Raw genomic sequence first — 17,232 nt, 5'->3', positions numbered from 1 at the left:
TTTCTATAGCATCCCCTGCTTCACACCCTCAGTGATTCTGGAAATCCACATCAGGTAAGCATGGAGCCTTTCAACTCTGCACACAGGGCACATACTTATTTCATTTATAAAGATCAGACCTCGGTACCTTGTTATACTTGAGCCTTTCCCTCTTTTTTCTCTTTACATGTAAAACTCATAGGTCAGAAAGGGGAAAAAAATGGGTGTCTTCAACCACTCCACAAGATTTATTTAAGCAAATGTCCCCACCTAATGTTGGGTGAGCTCTGTCCTTGACCCCAGGCAGCCATTGCTATTGCTCAGTCTTCACCTGGCAGCCACACGAGGCCCTGTGGCCCCCAGCTAGCCGCCTGGGCTTTGACCATTCTCACCCTCCCACTGCGGTGCTGGGGCTGCCGGCGCTGCTGTGTTTCCATTTCAGGCACAGCAAACATGTGTAAATACTTTATTAAAATTTTTTTTTAAAAGCCCAACACATGAAGTGAAAGCTGTTCCTCTCTGATTGATTTTTCAAAAGCTCCCTAGACTGTTCCTGCTACAGATGTTTGCAAAATGATTGGATGCAAAGTGGGCTTAATTCATAAAAGCAATAAAATGTTGCTTATTGACTGCACAGATGAACTAGCTGAGGGGAGATAATTTGGAGTGTTCTTATTGGAAATGCTTTGAAGAAATGTAATGATAGTGGAGAGACAGAGTCGTATTAGCTGGGGTAAATATATTTTCCTACAGAAGGATTAGGAGATTTTGAAATCACTAGAAAATAACCCTCATATTTTTAGTTATACTGACATTTGGATCAAGCATGTGCAACTTTTAACCTCGGAAATGTATGTATTCCTTGATATGCACAATTTGAAATCCAGAGATAAATTTCTGATGTCATGGGAAAAATCTAGCACTGGGAGTTGGGACCACTGGGCTTGAGCCTCAGTTCGGCCACTCACTCTACCTCTTCACCCTGTAAAGTCAGGAAATAATCAGTGCTCTGCAATAGGTACATGCTGGAGAGATCGAATGCGCCCTCACAGTCTCGTCTCTCGAGGGGCATGGAGGCTGGTGCAGTGTGGTGAGATGCCCCAAAGAGCTCCGACCATCCCAAGGAGGCACGCTGGCAACATCTAGGAAGGAGGGAAGCGGCCTCCTGCCTCTGCTTCAGAAAAGCAGCCCTGCTCGTGCCCGTCACACAGGGCTCCTGACAAAGACCTTGCCTTCCAAGAAAATGTGTTGCTCTAAATAATTCTGTGAAGCAGTGGACTTATGATAAGCCATACCAGTTCAACCTGTCATGCCTTGAGAAGTAAGAAAGTAGGTAAGAAAGTAAGAAGTTGTAGGTATGGAATTATTAGTATTGTCATTTGAAATAGGGAAGAAGCAGCTTTTGTTTCCTCTATTGCCATCTTCTTCTTCCAGGTCACTGATCCCACTGGATTAAATCACTATGATTTGATTATATTTAAATCTTGATTTTTGTATATAAGTTACTAAGCATGAACACATGCACTGAATTTTACTTAGCAAACAAATGTTATAGATATTGGTAAAATGGATTGTTAGGCAATAGTGATGCTGCCCATTGGAGGTAAGTTCTGATAAAATCACCATGAGGCTGTATTCAGAGACTCATGGCCTCAGATGCTTCTAGGCTGACCCCGAAGACACAACTCCTCCATGAATTCCAGGGACTAGGTCCAGGAAATCTATAGGAATTTCATTTGCAATGTCAGCCACAGAACATAGAGTAGCATATACAAATGTTGGTATCTGGCTGGGCACCACGGCTCGTTTCTGTAATCCCAGCACTTTGGGAGGTGGAGGCAGGTGGACCATTTGAGGCCAGGAGTTCCAGACCAGCCTGGTCAACATGGTGAAACCCCATCTCTACTAAAATACAAAAATTAGCAGGGTATGGTGGCATGTGCCTGTAATCTCAGCTACTTGGGGGGCTGAGGCATGAGAATCGCTAGAACCCAGGAGATGGAGGATGCAGTAAGCCAAGATCACGCCACTGCACTCCAGCCTGGGTGACAGAGGGAGATGCTGTCTCAAAACAAACAAACAAAACATGTTGTGTCTTTCCAAAGCACGTAATCTGCTGGTAACTATGATATACCCTCTGCTGACAACACATGCACCCTTCCTCTCTCCTACTTTTCATTTTCTGTTACTGTTTGTGGCCCCCAATACTCAAGATTTATTGTACCAGGGAAAGCAGGTCAAGATTCCATCTAAAAACTGCCTCCCGTATTGTGTTCTAGAGTTGTTTGTTTGTTGTTGTTTTTTAGTTTTAGTGGTTACAACATAGTTCTGGCATAAAATGGAGGTAACGCAATATTTACACAAATTGTTAATTACTTTAAATGTCAATGACATGAATATTTACATAATCATTATGGATAATTTATATTGGCTCTGAATTTCTAGTGTCTGACAACGTTAGGTATTTAAAACACATCTACAATGAAGAACATATTGTATATGCATAACTGAGTCTTTTATTCCAAGTTCCATTCTGATGGGTTGGCAGGAAAGTCATTTTTAGTCATTCCTGTGGATTCCTTTCGCCCTCCCTCCCACGGATGCACCCCAGCCCCTGGCATCCCATAATGGGCAGCCTCAGGGCCTATTTGACTGTACAGGCACCACTGAGATGGGCATTGTCCTTGTCAATGTGGCCCACCAGGTCAGCATCTCTGTGGGAATCTCTTGGAAGCCTCCAAACCATTTCAGATATGGTCCCATTTGTTTATGCCTTTATTCCCTGAGAAGCACTTTTTCCTGGGGTCTCACAGCTGCCCTGGACCATCACCAGGAAACAGCTTTCAAGCTCCACTTCCACGAGGCTGAAAGGCATCACTATCTGCCCCAACTGGGAAAATCATTGTCTGTCTATTAACTACCTGTCTCTCTATATCTCTATTATCTGTCTATCTATCTATCTATCTATTATCTACCTATCTATCAATCATTCCTGAGGTCCCACAGCTGCTCTGGGCCATGACCAGGAGACAGCTTTTGAGCCTCACTTTTATGAGGCTGAAAGGCGTTACTCTTTTCCCCAGCTGAGAAAATCATTGTCTATCATCTATCTATCTCTCTATATCTCTATTACTTATCAATCAATCAATTGATCATCTATGTATCTATTTATCGTCTAGCTACCTATCTGCCACCTGTCTACTTAACATCTATCTGTCCATCTACAGATCATATATCTATTTACCTACCTAACATCTATCATCTGTTCATCTACATATTATCTATATGTCTATCTCTCGATCATCCATCTACCTGTCATCAGTCTAGTCCAAGGAAACTCTTTTCGCTATTCTGCTCCAAACCTATTGGCTTACTTCTGCACACTTGCTTTTCCTCGGTGACCTTAAGTAAAAGGTGCAGATGAGTTCTGTTTTCTTCCATGCAGTACAAAACCCTACTACTTCCAAATGGAGGATTATAAAGTGAAAACTAAATGGAGATAAATGTTTTCCAATCTATGGCTGTGTTTTTGTTGAAGAAAAACAAAAAAAACACTGACAGTCAACTTAGAAATGTACACTGGTTCAGGGTCATTGACCTGAGGATGGAACTGAACTTCAACCCCACATGTGGCTTGTTCATTTGAGTTTCTCATTTTGTTTCATTTTGCCACAATTGAAGCATAATTCTTATGAAGCAGTTTTGGAATTCAAATTTTCGTTGTTTCATTCATAAGTAGTATGACTTTGGGTAAGTCACACAAATTATCTGTGGTCCTGTTTCCTGTTCTGTAAAAGGGGATAAGATTTCCTATCTATAAAAAGTTCAGATAAGATTAAAAGCTCTTATCACATAGTACCTGTTATAAATTAAGCTCATGATAAATGCTTGCTATTGTTATCACATTACAACTTCTAAGGAAAATAAAGTATTTCATACCTTGTAATGTGGTTTTACATATTGTTAGTTGGGAGGTGACACATCTGAACTTGAAATGAAGAGCGTGTGCTGATTAAGTATGCTCAAGGTTATTCGGCATTGCAAGTAGCAGGCAAGGGCAGCGGTCTTGCTCTGCCACCTTCAGAACATCTCACACAGGGAAGATGCTTTACATTCAAGTCTACTCTCTACAGAGCCAAAACAGATGCTGGTCATGCAATAGGTATCACTTGATAAATAAAGGAGGTAATGTTTTTGGCATTGTAAATATGGCACATAGATGTTATGAGTTCCATCAGAAAAGGAAAAAGATAATAATGAAATGAGAAAAAATGCAAACATGGATGGGTAGAAGAATAAAAGCAATGAGATTTTAAAAATAGAAATGCAGGAAAAAAATAAGCTTTATTTTTCTTGGAATTACTGTATTGAACATTCTGGCATACTGATAAGGCAGTAACTCATTAAATAGCAGTGGATCTTGATGTATAAAGCCTAGGTCCATATGGCAAGTCACAGGGTGACAGCCTTCTGAGAGGTAAATTGTCCCTACACATTTGCCTTTTTAAAAAGATTTTACAGTGAACTTTTTACTAGGATGTAGGGGCAGATTACCACATGTAAAGGAGTTTCAAGGCAGCTTATCCTATCAAATGAAGACCTAAATGTGTTTGCATATTCTGTGAGGAAAATGTATACCTTATAAAAAAACACAACTTACCTTATATAGTGTTTCATCTTCTTAGTTTCAAGTTATCTGTGATTCTCAGTATGTAAGTCCATCAATCAGAACGTAAAATGGAAACCATATTGAACTGAGCTAGGGAAACTTATTTCTTGTTCTTTCTCTGCCATCAACCAGTTATGTACTGTTGGCAAAGCAGTGAGAAACATGAAGTCTACGTTTTCCTTATACGTGAATTGACAGGATTGAAATAGATTGTCTTTAAGTTGCATTGTCATGTCCTTTCTTAGGGATAATTCAGTAGTATTGATGATATCATTTCACATCCGACTTCATTAGTCCTCCAGACTATCCATGACGTTGATAGAGCTGGGCCTGAGAGAACTGGTATTTACTGGTAAAGAGAAAAAAGGAGAGTATCATGACTCATAGCTGAAGAGAGTCTTTTACTTGCCTCCAAACTCCTTTGAAGTTGAACAAAGATAGATGGGGAGTTTCAGCTCTGAAATTGGGCATTAGTTACAGCCCAGAGAGTAAACAACAGCTCCCTCCATTCTCTTCACCAATTTTAAATGAGTAAAATGAGGAAAGTTGGATATGTTTAAATCTCTTTTGAAAGTGTGGAGCTGCATTTCATATTGTACAGAAGTTTCCCTCAGGTCAAGCACCCTTCTTTCAAATTTCACATGGCTCTGCTTGTTAAACTATGAATATGCATCTGATTAATATTTCTAGAAACGAGAGTTTTAAAAAATCTACTGCAACACAATAGCCTAAGAGCATTATGAGATGGACATATTATTGGACCTGAATGGTCTACTGCCAGGGATCCTGTATTATCTGCTTTCATGTAAGAGGCAGGAAAGAAAGAAAGAAAATCACAGAATCATAGGTCAGCTTTTCAATATGCAGTTACCTGCATTTCAAACACTCAGCTAGCAGGAGAACAAAGCAGAAGAAATAATACACCTTCTTTGAATGAAGGTGCATGGAAGGTGAAGTTAAGAATATCCTTGACTCTGAAAGAGTAAATTATTTTTTAAAATATGCAATGAGACAACTTACTTCAGTTGTAACTACAGGGGTAGAAAATTTTATAACTTTTTAAAGTGCTGTTAGGAAAACGGATTATAGAAAGGGGAGGAGACAGAAGCATATATAGATGATAGAAGGAGAGAAGGGGCAGGAGATATAGAACATGTACCCAAAGACTTCAAAAAGTACATAGCCTTTGTTGCAGAAATAATTCTTCTTTTTCTGGAAATATGTTTAAATGTTAATATACAGGTTGGACATGGTGGCTCACAACAGCAAATCTCAGCACATTGGGAGGCCAAGACAGGCAGACTGCTTGAGCTCAGGAGTTAGAGACAAGCCTGAGCAACATGGTGAAACCACATCTCTCCAAAAAGAAAACAATTTTAGCTGGGCATGGTGGTGTGCGCCTGTGGTCTCAACTACTCAGGAGGCTGAAGCAGGAGGATGACTTGAGCCCAGGATGTCAAGGCTGCAGTAAGCAGTGATCTTACTACTGCACTCAAGCTTGGGCAACAGAGCAAGACCCTGTCTCCAAAAAAAATTGTTTATATATATATATATATATATATGCATAAATATTACATATATTAGTTGTACATAGGTATGTATATATAAATATTATATATAGTAGTGTATATAGATGTGTGTATACATATATGTATATATTGCATATCAAAAATATTTCAAATATCACTGTATTTAATACACATACACATACAATAAATAATGGTATGTGTGTATTTCACATACTTGATTATTCTAGCAGGATAGAAAATCTTGAATTGTAATTGTGAAATTGCTGGAAGTTGAGTGTAGACTAGATTGAGAATTAAAACCTCCAGGAGGACTTAGTCTTAGAGGTGGAACCCACACCTATGAGTTCTACCTCCTGAACCTTACCAGGTTATCAGGGTATAAACAATCTGAGAAAAATTTCCTCCTCATTTCAGCAGGGAAGTGGACATATGCACAGATCATTCTCTTCTTTTAACATACGCACAGAGCATTCTTTTCTTTTAACAAAGGACTTGAAAAGAAACTATTTTACCAGAGCTTAACTATGGTGAGTTTGATCACAGCCTCACTGAACTGTGAAGGTCATAGCTCAGAAGCCTGGGCTCACCAAAGGCAGAGACCTACCACACAGCAACTGGGCACTGGTAAAATAACAGTTGATTACAGCTAAAAAGAACTGCCAGGCTCAAATTTTATTTAAGAAGGAGTCTTTACAGAAATACAGACAACAGAGAAGACAAAAACAAAGACACTAGAGAAAAATTTTAGCCTCTGACACCTAAAGCTACAGCAAACAATAAACAGTCTAACTCATGGCCAGGTAAACATGAAACCTCGTACCAAAGGTCTATCTGCCCCAATTTCTTTCACTCAGTAAATCATGCTGAGCTTTCAACAAAAAACTCAAAAAGCAACAACAACAAAAACAACTAAAAGTAACCCAAAAAAGCATAATAAAAAGACACAGTCTGAAGCAATAAAGCAAGCATGAGAACCAGATACGGCAGAGTTTTAGAATCATCACACTGGTGATTTAAAATAATAATTAATATGCAAAGGGCTCTAATGGAAAAAAATGGACAACTTGCAAGAACAGATGGTTTGTGTAAGCAGACAGATGGAAACTCTGAGAATGAAGGGTAGAAATCAAAAACACTGTAATAGAAATGAAAAATGCTTTTGATGGCCTCATCAGTAGACTGGACATGACCAAGGAAAGCATCAGAAAGCTAGAAAATATGTCAAAAGATACTTCTCAAATTGAAAAGCAAAAAGAAGAAGAATGACTGGGGAAAAAAAAGGGACAGAATATCCAAGAAACACAGGCAGCCAGAAAAGGTGTAACATACATGTAATGGGCATACCAGAAGGAGAAGAAGGTAAAGAAACATAAGAAAGATTTGCAGCAATAGTGACTGAGAATTTCTCTCAAATTAATGTCAGACACTAAACCACAGGTTCACCAAGCTCAGAGAACACAGAGAAGAGTAGATTTTTTAAAAATCACCCAGGCATATCATATTTAAACCACAAAAAAATGAAAGATGAAGAGAAAATCTTGAAAGAAGCCAGAGGTAAAAATAAATAAATAAAACAAAAAAAACCCTTACCTATAGAGATAGTAACCAAGACAAGAACTGTACTGGACTTATTTTCAGAAACCATGCAACAAAGAAGAGAGTGAAGTGAAATATCTAGTCTTGAAAGAAGAGAACCATCCACCTAGAATTCTATATCCAATGCAGTTAGTCTCCAAAATTGAAAGATAAATAGACTTTCTAAAATAAACAAAATTTAGGGAATTTATCACCAGTAGAGCTGCCTTGCAAGAAGTGGTAAAAGAACATCTTCAGAGAGGGAAAATGATACAGGTCCGAAACTCAGATCTACATGAAAAAAAGGAAAGCATTTGGGGAGTAAATGAAGGTAAAATAGTATCTTTTTTATTTTTAATGGCTCTCACAGATAACAATTTGTTTAAAATAATAGCAAGAATGTGTTCTGTAACTATAGCTTATGGATAAGTGAAATGAATGACAGCTATTACAAGGAACAAGAGGGAGGAATTGAGAATTCTGTTATAAGAGATACTTGCATTTCCCATAAAGCAGTATAGTGTTATTTGAAAGTGGACTTTGATTGCAAATGTATATTGCAAACTCAAGGGAAACCACTAAAATGTTAAAAGAAGTGACTCTGAAAGTCCGTTATTTCCCCTTTTTGGCACTTGTGTGTGGTACTGGAGTGATGAATGCAAGAATCTATGCATCTGTCATAGACTGCACATGTCAAAGAGTAAATTTCAATGTTTGCAATCTAAGAAATCACAATTAAACCAGATGTCAAGGAATCCAAGAATGGACTATCAAATGCCAAATGAATCTAATTGTATCACAGATGTAGGAATAACTTCATTGCAGAGAAGAAGAGGAGGAGCTGACCTAAGTCAGCTTGGAAATATTTGGTTTTTATTTGTTTGTGTTTTAACGGAAAATTATAAGGCTAAAGACAAAGACTATTTGTAAGTTTGCTTTCCATGATGGCATGGATTAATAAATCTTTAACTGCTGTGCATGTATACTGGGGTTGAACAAATAAGAAATAGATGGAGGATGGTTGGAATCAAGTTTCTCACTGTTGGAAAGGGAAGTTACCAGTAAGCAAGAAGAAATAGCTGGAATGAATGCGTGATGAGTGTTGGATTAGAGTCAGAGACATCAAGTATTAACTTGTGTGTGTGTGAGTGTGTGTGTGTGTGTACATGCATACATGTACATATACATATACATACAGATGAAACATGGGGGCATATCAAAGGGATACATGAGCCAACATGAAAAAGCTCCCATTGCCAAAGCTAGACTGATTTGAGCAACACAAATAATATAGTATTGGATTACAATCCATAGGATAAAATAAATCCATAGGATAAAATAAATCCATAGGATAGAATAAATTCATTTATGATTTATAAATCATAAATGATTGCATATTCAAGTAAATAAATGACAGGAGACACATCATCCTTACATAAGAACCTCACGCTGCATATGTAGATACTCTCCACTAAAAGGAGTGCAGCTTAATCTACCTCCCACACCCTTGGGAGTGGTCTGACCTTGGTAACTTACTTCCAAGAATATAGTAAGGAGAGAGAAAATTATAACTTCACAATGGAGGAACCTGGCAAAAACTCCTTAACTGAGTGAAGAGGTTAAATCATATGACGTTATGTGGATAATCAAATATTCCCTGATACGACGGGATAAGACCAACTCTAATCATGAGACAATACAACTGCCTTTTACAAAATGGATGACCAGTACTCCTCAAAACCATCAAGGTCATCCGGGCGGATCACGAGGTCAGGAGATCGAGACCACGGTGAAACCCCGTCTCTACTAAAAATACAAAAAATTAGCCGGGCGTGGTGGCGGGCGCCTGTAGTCCCAGCTACTCGGAGAGGCTGAGGCAGGAGAATGGCGTGAACCTGGGAGGCGGAGCTTGCAGTGAGCCGAGATTGCACCACTGTACTCCAGCCTGGGTGACAGAGTGAGACTCCGTCTCAAAAAAAAAAAACCATCAAGGTCATCAAAAACAAAGATATTCTGAGAAATTGTCACAGACCAGAGGAGGCTTAAGGGAGCATGACAACTAAATGCAGCGTGGGATCCTGGGTTATACTCTGGTAAAGAAAATGGGCATTAATGAAAAACTGGTGATATCAAAGGATGGAGCTTATTTATTAGTATATTCCCTGCACTAACTTATTTTTTTTTTTTTAACAAACATACAGCGGTAAGGTAAGATGATAACGTTAGGGGAAACTAAAACTGAATGATGGATGTAGGGAAACTGTACTACCCCATACTCACTCAACAACTTTTCTGCAAATCTAAAATCATTCAAACAAACTTATTTTTTTTTAAAAATTATTTTGCAGTGTTAATTTTGTAAAAATTTTATTGTGTAGAATATGGACTCAATATATTGGTAAATAAAAGTTTTACATTTGGAAATAGCTTAGTATAATTTCTGGTACGATGTCAGTAATTTGTAATACATAGTTTAAGGTAACAATTAAAAAGTAATGATAAATTTGTCCTTGATTGAGGAATCACACTGAGTTCTTCATAGTAAACACCTTCAAGTCAAAACCCAATATTGATTTTAGTGAGCTTGTGTTTTCAGCATGTAGGCAGGTTCCTTCTCACAAGTATTCCCTTGGCTAATAAGAGCAGCTCTAACATGTCTAAGAAAGAATTATACAGCAAGGAAATTCAAGGACATTAAAAAAAAAACATGCATTTATATACTTTTCCTTAGATTTCTACTGTCATTGTATCTTTCTTTTCCTTTTGTGCTAAAATTAGTTTTTGGTGTTTAATGTGTATTTTCTAAGCTGTACTTGTTTTGGATGTTGGCATGGGCTGTTCAAGAAATCATCAAACTTTAATTTTCCTAGTATTCCATTACACACTGGGACACATGCAAGTTGACTTTAGAATTCTTCATTAATTAAAGTCATAGATATTCTTACATGTTAAGTGGAAGGAACACGAAACTCAATTTAAATTCCAATGTCACACCGTATCTGAAAAACAAGTTTATAAAAAGAATGTGAAGGACTGACAGACTTTTCAAATGCATGTTTTTTTTCTTTTTTCTTTTCAACTTTGTGCTTCAGATGAATTTTCTGTAAACATACTGTCGGAGTGAAGGATTTCATGTTTCTTAGCTGCAATACAATTTCACAGAACGTGGAAATAAGAGACAGAAAAGAACTATGAAATCATCGAGTCTGCTCCTCAACACTACAGGATCCCTCCCTCCATGTATTTTTCGTTGTTTTGTCGACTTTGAAATGACTGAAGCAAGGAGGTTTCCATCACTTCCCTTGGGAGAATTTTCAATGGTTTAATAGCCCTCATTGTTAAGATTGCTTTAGTTTTCGTTTGCTCAATTTTCCTTTGCATAATTTTATTCTGTCTTTCCCAGTTACACTCCCTTGGATGTCCACTCCTACTTGCCCCAATACTTAGAGGGACTTATCATTTGTTTGTCATCTAAGGCATGGGTTTAGTTTTTTAATTTTTTTTTCTAATCTCCACTGTAGTCTGAAATTCAACACCCAGAGTCTTCCTTAATTATTTTCACTGACTTCCTTTAGAGACAATTCGATTTTAGTCAGTTAACATCAAATCGATTTCAGCTAAATATAACTAAATTATTAGCACTCCATTTATTCTGTAACTCTATACCATGTGTTTGATATATTCTTGGATAAAAAGCAGCTTCTTCTGCAATATTTTTAACAATTATTTCGTCTAGCACTATGCTAAACATTGTGCAAAGGGGAAATACACATTGCTTTTTTTGTGAATTTAAATCTAAAATTCAATAGCCCCACCATGGCAGGAGAGACATAGGCTATTTCCAGACAACCAGTTGGCCTGATTAGAGTGTGTATTAGACCATTTTTGCATTACTAAAAAGAAATACCTTTGACTGGGTAATCAATAAGAAAAGAAGTTTAATTGACTCACAGTTCTGCAGGCTGTACAAGCATTGCACCAACATTGCTCATCTTCTGGGGAGGCCTCAGGAAGCTGTTACTCATGGTCAAAGGCAAAGTTTTGGCAGGCACATTACACAGCAAAAGCAGGAGCAAGAGAGAGGGACAGAATGAGGAGAGGGGTGCCGCACACTTTTAAACAACCAGATCTGGTAAGAAATCACTCACTATCCAAGGACAGCACCAAGGGGATGATGCTAAACCATTCATGAGAAATCTGTCCCCATGATCCAATATCCTCCCATCAGGCCCCAGCTCCAACAATAGGAATTACAATTCAAGACATTTGGGTGGGGACAGAGATCCAAACCATTATCAGAGGGTTACCAATTTTTCAACTATACATATGCTTCTATGTTTTTCTAGGAAATTCGTAAGACTATAATAGAATAGGTTATGATTTATTTTAAATGAAGGACATCTTGTCAACTGTTACAAATTTAAAGATATATCTAGTCATTTTAAAACTTTATTTTTTCATATTAGAAACTTAACTGTGTTGCTTATATTAATGACATGGGAATTAAGGTCCTCCCCTAGGAAGGAGTGTGAGATCAGAGGCATCAACTCAAACGTATTTAGCCTGAAGCAATTGAAATCTGAGGGTCCTTCAGTTTCTTGCCTCCTTCCACCCCATTAGTACTCAGAGTTGCCGGGAATATTCTCAGGTATGTATGTGTGTGGGGTGGAAGACAGGACAATTTGCAGTGAGAGAGTATTTCTATGTAAGCATACTTGGTCAATTGCCCAAAGATAGCTCTGAAAAAGATTGAGACTTAAATCTCTAATGTTCTAAAAATGTATTATTATTTATAAATGCTTTTACCAAGGAAGATTACTCAAATTGCCAAACTTCAGGTCACATTACTGTAAACTCATTGCTATAGTTTGGATATTTATCCCTTCCAAATCTCATGTTTAACTTTGATCCCCAATGTTGGATGTGGGGCCTAGTGGAATGTATTTGGATCATAGGAATAAATCCCTCATGAACATCTTGGTATTGTCCTTGTGGTAACCAGTGACTTCTCATTCTATTAGTTCAAGCAAGAACTGATTGTGAAAGAGCCTGACACCTCCCTCCTCTCTCATTACCCTCTCTTACCATGTGACATGCTGGCTTTCCTGCACCTTCCACCACGATTAGTACCTTCCTGAGGTGTTCACCAGAACCAGATGCTGGCTCCACACTCCTTGTAGAGTCTGCAAAACTGTACGCCAAATAAACCTCTTTTCTTTATAAACTAACCAGCCTCAGGTATTCCTTTATTACAACACAAAATGGACTAAGACACTGATTTTTGTTGAGCTGCTCACGATAAGGGACTCTCTAAACCACAGCATCAGCCAAGATGAAGCTTCCACTCATTGACCAGAAGTTAAAGGAAGTCATCTATTATATTTGTCCCTCTATCAAGAGGGAAGAATCCCAGAATGTATTATGAAATTCTCATGTCAAAATCAATTCATCCAGGCTTGGAGAGACAGTCATTTTATTCCCTAAATTATTACAAGTTCTGGTAGTTCTACAATTTTAATTAAAAAAAATCAAAACCTAAGTGACCTTCTTTATACAGTACTTCCTGAGCTACAAACTCACCCTTTTTTTCCTTAACACATTACCCATCATTCACTATAAAATTTAAGAGTTCTGTGGAACACATTCTGGGAAATATTTCACCAATGCATCTCCTACGAATCTAGCACAGTAAATTTTACACAGTAAAACTTAAAGCATGCATTTAATTTATTTGATTATTATATAAATAGGTAAAAATCCTATAAAAATCTGATGACACTTAATGAATAGGAGTCCCTATTTCTTAATTACTAAACTGAACGAACACATCATGACACAGACAAAAGGAGTTAGACCTAAAGGTTATTTTGCTCCTGAATGATTTCATGGGGTTTATAAGCTCTACTTGACCTTGAGTGTCCTGTTCTTGAATGTCTTTTTCCACCTGAAGTATACTGAGCCAATCATCCCACACCGCCACCTGGGTGATAAATCATGCAGAATTACTGTCTGCCTCAAGCCTCACCAGAGGTTTCCTGAAATGCCATCTGGGCTAATGTTACTTATCCAGCTGTATTTCTTAAATCTTTAATTAGCAACAGGTTTTTTGTATGAGGACAGAATGAAACCCTTGGGCTACTTCATGTGCCAGTGAACCTCACATGCTCCTGGGAAGGTTGGATACAAATATGTTCTCTTTGCATTCTCCCTCCATAAATGCTCTTTGTTGGAGTCAGGGGAAAAAAATTGTTCTGGTGCAAAACAAAGCCTCCACAGTTAAAGAAAACACTAATTAGTCTGTAAAGTCCTAATATCCACATGATTTTGTCCACGAAATCAGATAATTTGGAAGATGAATATATTCTTGCTGATTTCACATCTACTTCTCTCAGCTTTTAAAAGAGGAAGAATTGAAATCTCCAACAATGATTGCTAATTAGTCTATTTCTTCTTGCAATTCTTTCAGCTTTTGCATACATTTTTGAAGCTTTTTGTTAGGTAAGTGACCATTATAACTATTATACCTATTGATAAATTCACTCCCTTATTGTTCTGAAAAAATATTCTTTATTTCTGGTAATATGTATTTCCTCTCTGAAATATAATTTGATTGATAGTATAGTTACTCCAACTTTCTTTTATAACTATTTCTAATCTTGTCATTTTAATCTACTTGTATCTTTACATTCAAGCATATTGAGGTACTAAAAGTGCTGCAGTATATATCTAAATCTTGCTTTCCAATTCAATCTGACAATCTCTGTCTTTTAATTAGGTTGTTTAGACCATTTACACTTAATGGGATTTTTGCTACCATTTGGTTTAAGTTTATTATTTTGCTATTTCTTTTCTATTTGGTTCATCTGCTCTTTGTTCCTCTTCTTCTGCATTATTTTGATTAAATTTTAAATAATTTCCTTTAATCTACTTTATTTGCTATGACTTTTAGTTTAGTTATTTAGTGGTTGCTTTAGGATTTATAATATATATCTTTTACACATCACAATCTACTTTAGGTTATTTATACTACTTTTAGTGTAGTACACAAGCCATAGAATCATAACTTGTACAGTATCCCTTCCAAACCTCCATTTTTCTTGTTGTACATTTTACTCATGTATGTTATAACTTCTATAATATAATCATACTTTTATTTAAACAGTCAGGAACATTTTAAATATATTTAAATAATAAGAAAACAACCTTATATTTTTTACCCATGTAGTTACCATTCCAAGTGCCCCTTATTCCTTTGAGTAGGTGCATATTTCATCCAGTGTTATTTTCTGTATGCCTGAAGAAGGAAATAATACAGGTCTTTTGGTGATAGATTCTGTCAACTTTTGTATGTTTAAAAATTTTCTTACTTCACCTTCACTTTTGAAAGATATTTTTATTGTGTATATAATTCTAGACTGACAGGTGTTTTTCTTCAATGCTTTGAAAATGATGCCCCGCTCTTTTTTTTTTTTTTTTTTTTGTATTCTTTCTGATGAGAGGCGTGCTGGCATCCCTATCTTGTGTTTCTATGTATGTAGCATGTATTTTATTATTCTGGCTTCTTTTTAACATTTTCTCTTTATTACTAGTTTTTGGAAATTTAATTGCAATGGACCTTGATGTAGTTTTCTTCATCTATCTTGTACTTATGCTACATTAAGCTTCTTGCATACAGTGATCTATAGTTCAGCTTTGCAAAAATCATTGAAAATAAAACTCCTTTTATTGGTTCAAATACCCACCCTTCCATTTCCCTTTTCCTTTGGAAAATGTAATTACATGTATATTAGACCACCTGAAGTTGTCCCTCAGTTCATTGATGTTCTTTTCATTTTTATTTCCTCTCTGCAATCTATTTTTATTCATCTGTTTTTACGTCACCAAACTCACTAGTCTTTCCTTTTATAATGTCTAAACTACTGTTAATTTTATTTAGTGTATTTTTCATCTCAGATAATGTAGCTTTCATCTGGAGAAGTTGTATTTATATTTTTTCCTATATTTTATTCCACTATAAATGAAATTATGAAAAATAATTATAACTATTTTAATGCCCTCTTTTTCTAATTCTAGCATCTGAGTCAATTCTGGATCATTTCCGATTTGTTGATTTATCTTTCTGCTTTCCTGCTTCTTTGAGGGCCCGGTAATTTTTTATTTGATGCCAATCATTGTGATTTTATCTCATTAGTGGCCAGATATATTTTCTTTCCTATAAATATTCTAGAGGATTTTCCCCCTGAGATGCTGTTATTTGAAAACAGTTGGATATTTTTAATTCTTGATTTTAAGATTTATTAGAGTGTACCAGAGCAGTATTTAATCTCAAGTTAATTATTCCCCACTATTGAGATACCACCATTCTGAGCATTATACCCAGTATCTCATGAATTATGAGAATTTCCAGTCTGGCAGGTGGGAAAAGCCACTGTTCTCAGCACTGTGTTATAACAGGGCAATATTCTCTCTAATACCCTCAGGTGATTCTTTCCTTAGCCTCAGGTACTTCCTTCACATGCACTGAATTCTCTAAGTAATATTCAAGGAGGACCCTCTGCAGATTTCTGAAGTTTTCCTGTATGTAGCTCTTTCTTCTTTGGTATTCTGTCCTTCCAATTCTTGCTGCCTCACTCAGCTCCATATTCTCATCTCAGGGATTTTGCCAGATTCTGCACTATGCACCATGGCCTGGAAATTCCCTCAAGACATTAAGCTAGGGAAATCACGGGGCTTGCTTAACTTGTTTTCCATCTCTCAGGAATTCCTGCACTTACCACCTCATACTTAATGTCTTGGAAATAGTTCCTTCACATATGCTTCCTGGTTTTTATGATAGTTTTAAGTGGCAAGGTAATCTGGTCTCCGTTACTCCATTTTAGCCAGGCCTGGAGATCTCTCTGTTACCAAAATTTTAATGAAGTCTTAAAAATAGTGAGGTACAACATAAATATTTACGAAGACTATTAAGTAAGACTTAAACAATCACATTAAATCCTTAACAGGCTAAACATTTATCCATTTCACAACCTACTTCCATTTATGCAGTGCCAAGTCCCCAATAACCACCAGGGGCCTCAAAATTCAAAAGAGTCCGGTATTCAGGGAAAGAAATCTGTCTTTACTGGCCATGCCTTTATTTTTAGCCTTGAATTTACAGTGTTCTTGAATGCCAGATATTGGAAATACCTATTTTCTTCAAAGGAATCCTTACCCTCAGCCCTGGGGGTGCACAAATGTACCTCTTATTATCTTATGTATTGCATGTTAAGTAGCATTTAATGTGGTGGACTAATACTTCATCCTGTTTGTGCTGTTCTTCTGGGTCATCCAAGACTAGCTCAAAATCATTCTTCAATATTAGAACAAAATACCTATATATTCCCTATCAGGAATGCATAGCATCACTCCCTATCCAATACATAACTGTCAGAGAATAATGTGTTAGTTTGCTAGGGCTGCCATAACAAATTGCTGCGAACT

Source organism: Hylobates moloch, unplaced genomic scaffold (genome assembly GCF_009828535.3).
Source record: "Hylobates moloch isolate HMO894 unplaced genomic scaffold, HMol_V3 SCAFFOLD_13, whole genome shotgun sequence".
In the NCBI taxonomy this organism is placed as follows: domain Eukaryota; kingdom Metazoa; phylum Chordata; class Mammalia; order Primates; family Hylobatidae; genus Hylobates; species Hylobates moloch.
The sequence above is the reverse complement of the archived record's forward strand: the minus strand, read 5'-3'. Positions refer to the sequence as shown.